The 12,229-nt window shown below is 44.9% G+C and overlaps 1 protein-coding gene across 2 annotated transcripts in view; it reads right to left on the reverse strand.

Moving 5' to 3' along the window:
• Window positions 1–12,229, reverse strand: part of Bmp6 (bone morphogenetic protein 6) — a 145,910-nt gene that overhangs the window by 102,364 nt on the left and 31,317 nt on the right. The gene's annotated exons all lie outside the window — the stretch shown is intronic.

Here is a 12,229-nt window from a genome sequence, read left to right on the forward strand (position 1 = left end):
AGAGTAATAAACTGACCTAAAAGATAGAGGTGATAGCTAGAATGTCCTTACCTACGGCCATGAAGTTGTGGAGGACATACCTTCAAATTACACATTAAATTTATTGTACCATTAAGGTAATCCTCCATATTATCAGCCTATGATTACATACCTTCTAATTAGTTATTTCTGTAAATACATTTTATTTAACTCATCATTAAGGATTGATTGAAAAAGAAACTCAGAAAACCTACAGATTCAAGTTTTGAAAGTCTCCACAGGGTCTTCCTACAATTTACAAAAACACAGAAAGATCCTCCCACTCGGAAGTCGTGAGAACCAGAAAAACACCAAGTCTGCTGTAACAGGCAGAATAATACAACCCTTCCTCCTCCCACGAAGATGCCCTCATGGTAATCCCTGGAACCTGTAAATAGATTACCAACACCTTCACACTGGCCCAGTTAAGGGAAGGATGAGGTAGAGAGCCATCTCAATTACACAGCAAATCCTGTTAACACAAGGGCTCTCTTACAAGAGGAAGAGAAGACAGAGGAGTCTGTGGAGGGGGTGTAAAAGCCAAGGAAGAATGGAAAGAGTTGGAGAGGTTAGAAAATGCTTACTACCAGATTTGTTTTCCCAGTAATGGGGGTCAAACTGTGGGCTTCTTGCACACAAAGTAAGTGCTCTGCCCATCAGTTCCGGCCCCAGTCCTACACTGCAAGACTAGAACATAAAGGAACCCAAACCATCAACCAAGGGACACAGGTGACTTGTACAAGCTGGGAAAAAAAATACGTGAGATGTGGATTCTTTCTCAGAGCTTTCAAAAGGAAGAGAACCTGCTGCGACTCTGATTCTAACACAGAAATACCGGTGAACTCTCATCTGAAGAATACACTTGGGTATCTTACCATGAAGTCTCTGGTAATTTGTTCCAACTGCTATGCACCAATGTGTGTTACAGGCCAGTATAACTGCCAAATGGTGGTGGTGCACGCCTTTAATCCCTGCACTCGGGAGGCAGAGGCAGACAGAGCTCTATGAGTTCGAGGCCAACCTAGTTCCAGGACAGGCTCCAAAGCTACAGCAAAACCCTGTCTCAAAAACAAAAAACAAAACAAAACAAAAAGGCAAGTTAACAAGGAACTCAAGAGTCAGAGTGGTTCCTTGGCACATGCTGTGGACATACACATGGGAAGAGACGCTGCTGGCTGGTGTTTGCTCTACAGCCCTCTGCGACTCTCTTAGTCTAGGTGACCTAACTGAACGGAGCCAGGAGTGGCCAGGTTCTGTGTCTGTTATTCTCTTAGATGGTGGGGGTGACTAAGGGTGTTAAGACTGTATTGTTACATTGTCCTCCCTACATTCCTGAGGTTAGGAGGTAAGATGCCTGAAGCCCACGCCCATTCTCAGCCCCTCCAGAGGCCCAGGAAAAATGACAGCTGCACTCGGTTGAAGAGCACAACCCTGACTCCACAAGGAAGGGGACGGAGGGTATTGCTCAGTGATGGACGTGCTGATGGACACGCACAGGCATGCTTCCGTCCCCAGCCTTGCAATAATCGTCACGATACCCTCATTACCATCTTGAGGCAGCAGCCGATGATGAGAACAGTCAGAGTTCCCTGAGAAATGTGAATTTCCTGACAATGACCCCACAACCTTGAGTTTGTTAGCATCCTTTAGGGCGGCCAACTATTTTAACCAATGGCAGGTGGAGCTGGGATAAAGTAATGACTGGGAAATTTTAAGCCTGCTAGTCTCAAGGGTGCCAGAGAGGTATGAGTATTTATGGACTATGGTGTGATGTTTCAATACATTATACAAGCTAAATGAACACATCAGGCTAAGTAGGGTTTCCTTCTCCTATCATGTCTGTATGTCTGGGGCCTTCACTGAAAATGATACCATAAGGGGGGAGCAGGGAGGGAGACAACAAGGAATGAGATAAAAACTTAGATCTATCACAGACGTGGCCATGGAGTCCACTAGCTACCTGCATTTGGTAAGGACTTCATAAATGTCTATCAAATAAATGAAGGCACGAACAGAAGCCTCCAGCCCTCAGATGCCAAGTTCACAGGCGGCTGTCCCTGCACAAAGTCAACCACTACAGTCTTTGTAGGTTACCAGGATATAACCATAAACGCTGCATACAGCATAGCACACGTGTTTTAGCTTCGGCGAGAGAAAGGAAGCAGGACTTCTAACTGGGAACTGACGTGGTATATAGGCTGTTTGGTCCACGGTTTTCTCATGTTCTTACTCAAAATTGTACATTATTTTTAAATGAGAGCAAGCAGAAGAAGGAAAAGTTCCCTCATCACCACCAGGAAAGGCAGCTGCAGTCTTGTGTATGGGGAAAAAAAAGGTTTAAAATTAAGGCGGAGGATGTAATTTGAGCCTCCTTTTCCCCCAAAGCCTTTCCACACTCATCCTTCTGACCCCTCCATCTGCCTCAGCTGGACACACAGAACTGGCCCCGCTCACACCCAGCTTGCTCTGGAAGACACAGAAGACACATGGACGCAGCCTGTTGAGCCTCGCCTGTGCCTCCAAAGGCCCGGAGAACACTCTCCTGCTGCGAGCTCCCTGGCAGGGCAGGGCTGTTTTTTCACCATTTCTGAAGACGGGCCTTCACTCAACAGCTGTGTTTGTTTACAGGCCTAGAAATGAGCACAAGACCCGCTGGCTTGATCCAGCAGTGTTTCTCTTTTGGCATTTCCCCCTCCAGACTACACAATATATTGGTCTATGTGGCCCAGTTATAACTTGCCATCAATGGGAGCCAAGAGGCTGCCATGTCCAGGAATCTGGTTTTATTTACTTCAAATGCTACAGACAAACAGACTTTTTTTTTTTCCTTTCAGCAGGGCCACACCTACAGACCTACTGTCACCATTAACACGGGACCTCTGCTTACTACTGATGGTGTACCCACTTCTCACACATGGGGGACAGCGCAGTAAGTCAGTCACCTCATGCTGTTCACCAGGGTGAACACGGATGTCAGTGACTGCGGACCAAACCTTTCTATCTCACACGTGATTCCGGGTGACAGATAGCTCTGTGTGTGAAACCAGTCATCCTCTATCTTTTAAAGCGAAATGAGGAGGGGGTAAAAGGCAAGGATGTAGAAGAAAATGGGGCTGCCTCCTGGAGTTGCTTCTATTTGGAAAAACACTTGTGTTTTCTTTTGGTTTGGGTGTCTCTGATTCCCCCAAGGATGCCTTCTCCCCAGTGCTTTAAAATAAAAATAAGAGGATTATTAATTATTATAAAAATAAAAAAAGCTTAACTTTGGGTTGTTCTTTTTTAAGGAATACTAAGTCCTGTTCTTGAGAAGTCAAGGCATAGCTTATGCTTTTGAGAACTCTTTTGTGTTATCCCTCCCCTGGAGCTGACCACAAACAAGAGACTGAACACACACACACACACACACACACACACACTGAACAACTTTCTCCAGGTTCACAACTCACTTTAGAGAAACATACTTTGTTCTGAAACACACACACACACTTCTACAAACTGTGCCTCCCAGGCTCACAGAATTCTTGCTGTCTCTACCGAGCTGAGGGCAGGAATGAGCAAAGTCTTAGCAGTTTAGGGGTCAGGCAGAGCAAGGAGCCTAAACTGCACAACCACATTGAATAGGCTGTGTAGAAGGCTTCCAGGATGCCCTAAGTTCAAAGTGCACCCCAACTGCACGTACTTCTGTGCCTCACCTGGCTTCTTCACCAAGCCAACTATCAAGATGCAGCCAGCTTCCTATTGCCTAATCCCCCTCAGGAGAAAGGTGACTCCGTGGATGTAAAACCCACGCTTTGACAGGACAAGTTACAGGTTGAGCATGCCTTATCCAATATGTTCGGGACCAGAAAGATTTCCAAGTCTGGATTTTCCCTAGCTTTGCCACACTTGCAGACCTGCACTGAAATGGGCTGTGAATGTGGCCCAGGTCCAAACATGAAACTTATTTATGCTTCCGGTACACTTGACGCACACGGTTGAAGGTACGGTTACAGTGTTCACAGCGTGCCTTTGTTTTGACCCCTGCCTTCCACAGCAGGCCAGGTATGGAATTTTCCATTTGTGTATCCATGTCAATGTTCAAAACATTTTGGATTTTGGAAGAATTTGGATTTCTGATTTTCAGATTAGGGATGCTCAACCTGTAGGGTCCCTGGAAAAATACTTAAAAGCTGCGGACAGACACTGGGATAGGCACACAGTCACATCTCCCCCTGAACCAGGATCTGAGCACAGATGCCTCCATGCCCAGAGCCAGAAAGGGAATCAGGAAGCCATGAAATACAGCTGAGGTTTACATTCCTACAGAATTTATTAACTGTTTTACTAGATTAGCATTTAGAACACAATGATGCCGTTCATTTTTCTTTTGCATTTCTTATCATCCCCAGTAAGAGGGCAACACCTACTGCAGAAAAGCTCAACCCCACCACACTGCATCTTAGCAATATAGCAGGTGTTGAGAAAATTCATCACTGAGGCAAAGGTCTACCCAGGAAGGCACCGGCTGGGCATGAATGTTTCCTTGGGAAAATAGCATTGACACATGGAGTCTCATCTTAAGGAAAGAGCGACCTCTTCCTTGTGAGCCATGCAAGCAACACACAGGCCACACCCTCAAGAAAGTTACAAATGAAAAACAGACAAGTAAGAACTGAAGGATAAGTGGGGAGGGTACAAGCAATGCTGAGGAGATTTGGAGAAACAGAAAGCTGGGGTCTACTCTGAAGATGTCAAGAATGAAGTAGCTCCCATTTTGAGGCTGGAGGCATGAGCCAGCGTGAAAACACACCCAAGACAGTGAGGGGCAGCCGCGCATGGGCAGGGTGCTCGCCTTACTGTTTCAGGGTCTCACCAAGAACTGGTGACTCCGTGAAATAGCAAGGATGACCAGGTTTGTATCTGGAGCCCCTAGCTATGCCGCAAGATTTCTGTAATGTCACGTGATGACAAGACATCACACGCCCTTCTCAGCCTTAGAGAGATGCACTTAGAATGCTACGCTAAGATAATAAACTGTGTTCTCTCCATCCACGGCCAATGACATTATGATGGAACTCTTGCCTGGAAACTTACTATCATGACCCGCCAAGAGCTGAAGGCCAGCATGTTTTGATTGTCAAACAGGTTGCACATGATGCAAATCCATGACGTCAGAAGTGATTTCACAAATGTTTGGGTAACAGTAATCTGACTCATAAACTCCAACATAGCCTAATGAAACAGCTGTGCATATAAGTAACCCCGAGATGGGCCTGGAAAAGGGTTACATGGGGAAGCGTGAAATGAGAGGATAAAGTCTGAGCCTTGAAGAGGATACTATCTCACGCCATAGCTTTATGTTCTATATGAGGCAAAGGCAAATCCACTTTTCAAACATGAGGTGCTACTGCTGTTCAGGATGGGCAGGGAGGTGGGCAATCCTAAGAAAACTATGCATAGTGGCTTATAGTTTACCAAGTTAATAGGCAGCGTTCTACCAAGTGCAGCACTGGGCAGAGGAAATGCCCTTGAGAGGCCCCACAAGACAGCAGTACTTATTTCAGCGTCTGTGTGCGTGTGCATGTATGTGCATGGGTACATATGTATGTCCATGTATTCTTACGCGAGTGCATGTCTTCCCTGATTGTCCCCTAACTTTCTGTTTGAGAGACAAGGTCTCTCACAAACATGGAACTCTTTAGTTGGCTAGAATGTTTGGCCAACAAGGCCAAGAGATTCTCCTATCTGCCTCCCCAGCGCTGGGATTCCAGATGTTCACTGCTATGCCCAGCTTCCTAAGATGAAAGCTGAAAACCCAGGTCTTCATGTTTGTACGGGCTTTACAGGAATCTCCCCAGCCCGTCCAGAGAACTTTTTGAAACACCCAAGGTTTTGACTTTGATTTTCATTTTGTCTACCAGACCCTCCTTTTTACCTATGAGATCATATAATCCAAGACAGTGAAGCAACTTGCCCAAAGTCACCCGGCACCAACGTCAGGGTAGAAGTGTATTTCCCACTCCAACATCTCGTCTCACCCATGTGCAGACAGATAGCCAGAATTGGGACATAAATGTTACAATTCCACATTTTGTTTCAATTTCGTGAATTTATTATATCACACATTTTAAAGGTTTCATTTTTTAAAAAAAATAAAAATAATTAAAAAAAAGCTAATTGAAAGCTGAGAGCAGTGGTGCATATCTGCAATCCCACACTCCAGAAGCAGCTGAAACAGGAATGCTGCAAGTCTAAGGCCAGCCTGGGCTACACAGTGAGAACCGGGCCAGCCAAGGCCACTTATAAAGACTACCTCAAAAAAAAAAAGCAAAAAAATATTTGGTCTTTAAATTTTACTTTTTTAAAGCCATCACAAAGGATATTTTATTTTACTCATTTTTTTTTTTTACTTATTTGTTTTGCATTTTAGGTTTTAGATTTTTTTTTGAATCATTTTATTATGTAGCCCTTAATTGCCTGAAACTTTCAGTGTAGTATAGGTTTGGCTCAAATTTGAAAGCCTCCTGTCTCAGCTATTCTAAATGCTGGCATTACAGATACACACAGCTTACCTGTACAGGTTATGTGTACCACGTAAGTCTTTGAAATCTGCCTGGGGTCAGGGATGGGAGCATATTGCTCTAGTGGTGGCTACTCAAGAGGCAGATGCAAGACATTTCCTGGAGCCAGGAAGTCAGGTCCAGCCTGGGCAACACAGCAAGACCTTGTCCCTAAAATAAATTACAATGCTGGACTGAGGATGTAGGTCAAAAATACAGTGTTTGCCTTGCAATCCCTAGCACTATAATAAATAAACAATAAGATAGAATAAACAATCAGTTTAGTCCTACGTGTGCTCATTACTTAAAACCCGAAGCAGACGCCGGGCGAGAGTTCAGAGTTAAAAGTTCTCGAACAGTATGTGCTTGCTTCACTGATGAGGCAACTGGGAATCACAGAAACGTCACGTGACTCTAAGAGCACCGCTTTGTTAATGACAAAACCAGGACTAACCAGCATGCTCGCGAGTTCAGTATGCTCTGCGGCGGCGGGTGAGTGGGAAGGCATGAATTCTGACTGCCCAAAGTATCGGGGGTGCTTTCTACCCACACATCCACAGGTCTCCTCTACTCACGGGCATCCAGGGAGGCAGAATTCTGTCTTCCCAGGGACACTGAGCTCCTGATCTAATTAGATGCAATCACAGCTGTCAAGCACAATGACATGAAGTATGGTCCTTACGTGACTTAAAACTGCGAGGAATATCTCCTGGGTGATTGAACTTCAAGTCTCCAGATGGGCACCCGAGAAGACAACCAAGACAAGCTTTCTCTGTTCCACTTAATCATTTGGAAGAGCTTTCGGAGGGTGCTATCCCAGCACTGTGGCAGACATGACCAATACAGACACGAGTAAGAAGCCCCCTGGCCTTAGGCGCACTCAGGCTGTGGGAACAGCCTGTGCAGAACATGGACCGTCCATGTTAGTCTTTCACAGACACTCCAGTTCTTTTCTGGCCATGTATGAGGGACTACAAGTTGCCGTAGCTGTGTGAGGGGAGCACAAAAAGGAGAGGACCCTCATTCACCCCAGATACACATGAGCACAAAGAGGGGTGGTGATGATGTTTGTGGTCATGTCCAAAACAGACAGGATGGTGGAGTGCCGAGGGCTAGCCTGTCGCTAGATATGTTCTCTAGGGGTCATGCTTGGCTAAGAGACCCCTGGAACTAGCCTCTCTGAAGCATCGGTAAGCTTTACCACGGCTGTGTGACAGAAGAAAGGGAACATACAAGACGCCACAAGGGAAGAGAGCAGAGCGGTTCCATTCATCCTGCTTTCAACAGTCTTGGATGCAAGTCCTAATTGTCAGTGTATGACTTTCTAAAACATGGACCTAGTAAGTAAGGTCCTGCAAGGACCTAATAGAAGCCTGAATGAATGTCTTTGGTTTTATTGTTGTTTTGTGTTTGTTTGATTGGTTCTTCGAGACAGAGTTTCTCTGTGTAGCCCTTGCTGTCATCAAACTCGGAGATATGCCTGCCTCTGTCTCATGAGTGTTGAGATTAAAGGTGTGCACCACCACACCTGGCTGAACGTCTTTGTCTTTTAAGAAAGTGCCTGGTGTTATATATTGAGCCCCAACTCACTGAATCTATTCCTGGCACTGCTGTCTTAACCTTGAGGGAGGACCTTTATTGCTTCACACAATTTTGCCCGCAGAACTGGCACGTTGCTTAAAGTGTAGTGTCTACTCAACCTGAACTCACAATCTCAGTGACTTCACACGGACACTAGACCACTGGGGCTTGGGTGTCACTCAGTGGGGGGGGGGGGGGAGTCCTGGGCTCCATCACAGCACCAATAAAAAGGAGGTAGGGAGGAGAAATAACGGATGGGCTTATTCTGGATCTTGTGCAGGCTATGACAGGCCGAGCTGTAGCTCAGTCAAGAATGACACACATCTATCTACCCAGTTCTCTTCCTGGGCAATGGTGCCCTTCTCCACCAGCAGGAGTACAGTTTGCCATGATTCATTATCCTCAAACTTTGATCTAGAAAACGAGTGTCAGCTAGGGAGGGCATCACAAGGAAAACCTGCGCAAGTCATCAGAGGCAGGATTAGCACGCGAACTTTTGACGTTGGCGGGGTTAAGGAGGTGACCAGCACTTATGACTAAGGGCCGTGAAGAGAAGATGCAATATCCACCTTGCTCTGCAGTACAGGGATATCTGGGGGCCTACAAACATCAGACACCCCTGCTGTGGTACATTGAGTAACACAGAAAACACTGACAGATTACTGGGCAGGGAGCAGAGACACGGGAGGAGAGAGTTGAGAATGAAGCAGGCCATGTACCTGAAGTTAGCCTTGTTTCAGCATAAGGACTTTCCTATCAAAGGACCAAATGAAGGCTGGCACTCACAGGCACCCTATGTACTGGATGACTAGTGTCCTTCCCGGATTAATGTCCTTTACAGAACCTTGGAATGTGGTGTGATTTGAAAACAGGGTCTTTATTGTTACAATCAAAGTTAAGGTGAGGCCATACTAGAATAGAGTGGACCCTTCTTAGTCCAATATGATAAAGACCCTTTTATGAAGAAAGACACCAAAATGGGTCCGGTGGGGGCGGGGACAAGAGAGGTGGAGACGGAGGGATACTCCTACAAAGACACAAATGTCGAAGATTGGCAGTCACCTGGGAGGCGAGGAGATGCTCTGTATTCAGCATCTCTAACTAGAATCCCTTGTAACAGAATTGCTGAGGCTCCACGGAGCATGCTCACTCATACGACCTGCTTGGTAAACACATTTCAACTTGAAACCACTAATTTTTTTTTTACTTCCTCTTGTGTGCTATCCCTTCCACCTCAGAAAGTCCCTGGATATTCCTGTACTTCAGAGCAGAATGGATTTCACAGCCGCCATTCCTCCCTTTTCTCTTCATGACCCTGACTCACTTCAGAGAGACGAGAATCACCAGGGACCAGTGGATCAATTAAATAGCAGGTGTCTGACTGAAATCCAGACTAGTTTTAATAACTGTTGCTTAAAATACTCTGAATGCTTTTTAAAATCTGAAACTGCTTTGGACTCAAACCAAGAAATGTTTTAAGATCAGTAGTACTTTTACCATATGCAATGGGAAATGGTGCTGGTTCTTGCACCATCAGTGCCAACTCTTGGTTGACCAACTGTCATGGTCTCTTGAGATAGATGGAGTTGCTGTTCACCATACCCAGTAGATGATACTCTGGCAATTCTTTGGCCCTACAGAAGGTGCCAACTAGGAAAAAAGAAAGTACTAAGTGGAATTGATGTGGAATGTCCTTCTGTACGCTGTGAATACATGTTGCTTTCCTGCCTGGCTATATTCTGCCCTGCCATAGGCCAAAGCAGCTTCATTCATCAACTAATAAAAGTAACCCATATTTGCAGTATACAGAAGGATGATGGGAAGAACATGTGTTGCATTCCATGTAGTTAACTCTATGTCCTCTGAGTCTACATTCAAATCACTATCATGGCCCTGAAGGGTATGCAGAACCATATCTACCATTTACCCTTGTTCCCCTGCATCTTCCTCTACTCCACAGTGAAGGGTATGCAGAACCATATCTACCATTTACCCTTGTTCCCCTGCATCTTCCTCTACTCCACAGTGCCAACTCAAACATAATATTCATCCATGCATCCTACAAACTCCTTCTTGAAGCTATAGATTCCTTATATTAAATAGCATTTCAATTATTCTCTTAAAAAAAACTTGCCTGACTGGCAAGGTAGCTCCACAGGTAAAGGGGCCTGATGTCAAGTCTGATAACCTGAGATCAATCCCCAGAACCCATATGGTAGAAAGAAGGAATCAACTCCTGCAAATTGTCCTCTTACCTCCACATGCACTTTGATACACATGCACACAAACATAGACACATACACACATACAATATAAATAAAAAGTGATTTAAAATCATATTGATTTCATAATGAAAACACCTATATTTTACAATTCTATTAAAAAGTCGTTTATTAGGATTTGTTATGGTTTGAACATGGCTTGACCCAACAAAACTTATATTGAGCCCCATTTGCCCACTGTAATGGCACTCAGGTCGGGGGGCGGCTTTAAACAATCTTTGCAGGACCTATACCACGCCAGGGCAGCACAATAGAGCCAGCGTTGTTAGCACAGGTGTGGGAGAGCTGTCCCTATTGCTCATCTGTCTTGTGGCGACATGGGTGGGGGAGAAATGCCCCCCTTTCACTGCCACCCATCAACACTGGAGGCAGGAGGGAGAACGGGCCCTGAGGTCATAAGAGTGGGAAAGCCATTCCTGACCCCCACCAGCTGCAACACTCAGGAGAGCAGGCCATGCACCTCGCCAGGGCAGCACAATAGAGTGAACCCTGTTAGCAGAGTTGCGAGTGAGCCAGCCCCAAAACTGTGTCCGTGGGGTTGCTGTCCCCATTTTCCACCTGGTGGACCAACCCTACAGCTGCCAAGGCCCAGACCCAGGGTTATGACTTGGTCTGTCCTAGCATCCACTCCATCTGTGATCTGCTGGAGCACATGGAGGGACCTGACCTGCAGATCCAAAGCTGCGGGATCTCCACAACACAGGGCAGCAGCGGGATGTCCAGGAAGAGTGGGGGTGCAGCATCGATTGTGTAGTGGAGAACAGGGGCCTCCAACCAGACCAATGACTCTTTGCAATGAGAGATGCATGGACCAAGGAGAACATGGCATGACCTGCTGGGTCACAGTGAAGCTTTCCTAATTCGATTTTTTATGTTTGTTCCTACCTTTATTTTTTTCATTTTATTTTCTTCCTTTTTTTTTCTCTCTTGCATTTTGTTTTGTTTGGAGAGAGAGTAGGGTCAGAGGACAGATGCAAAGGGACAGGGAATGAGTGAGATCAAGACACATGGTGTGGAAAGATATAGAATACATTTTTTAAAAAATATTTTTTTATGGTTTATTTAACTTTATTTCATGTGCATTGGTGTAAAGGTGTCAGATCCCCTGAAACTGGATCTTCAGACAGTTATGAGCTGCCATGTGGGTGGTGGGAATTGAACCCAGGTCCTTTGGAAGAGCAGTCAGTGCTCTTAACCACTGAGCCATCTCTCCAGCCCTAGAATAAATTTTTAAAAAAATCGTTGGAGGCATAAAGAATCCATCCCCATGAAGATGAAGGTGGTTCTTCAGAGTCGGTGTTGGTCTCTTAAGATTGGGTTAGGCATACAAAGCAAACATTTACTGATAGCAAATCATTAAGAAATTTATTTTAAAATAATTCTTTAGTATGCAAATAACCTTTATCATTTACTGAAGACAAAAGCAAGTTGCACACAAATGAGATGGAAGCTTTGATATAAAGAACTAAATCTTGAGCAGGGAGGCAGGGGAGGAGAAGGGGAAAGCCCACTAAAACATACTTTGCTTGAAAATGCCAGAACAATGTCTAATACTTTGCATGTTATTCTAAAATTTTAAAAATGTAAGCAAACGAAGAACTCTTGGCTGAATGTTTGATACTGCAGGACTTAGAGCTTTTTTTGTTTGTCAAGATATATCAATATTTTGATTTCATAATTATATTTTGATTGTACGTGAGAATGCCACTTGACATAAACACATAGTACAAAATGGCAGAAATATGTTTAGGGCCATTTCATAAACTGTTGGAGATTCTTTTTAATCCCTGGCCAAAATTAATTTCCCAT

Source organism: Microtus pennsylvanicus, chromosome 4 (assembly GCF_037038515.1).
Source record: "Microtus pennsylvanicus isolate mMicPen1 chromosome 4, mMicPen1.hap1, whole genome shotgun sequence".
Taxonomy (NCBI): domain Eukaryota; kingdom Metazoa; phylum Chordata; class Mammalia; order Rodentia; family Cricetidae; genus Microtus; species Microtus pennsylvanicus.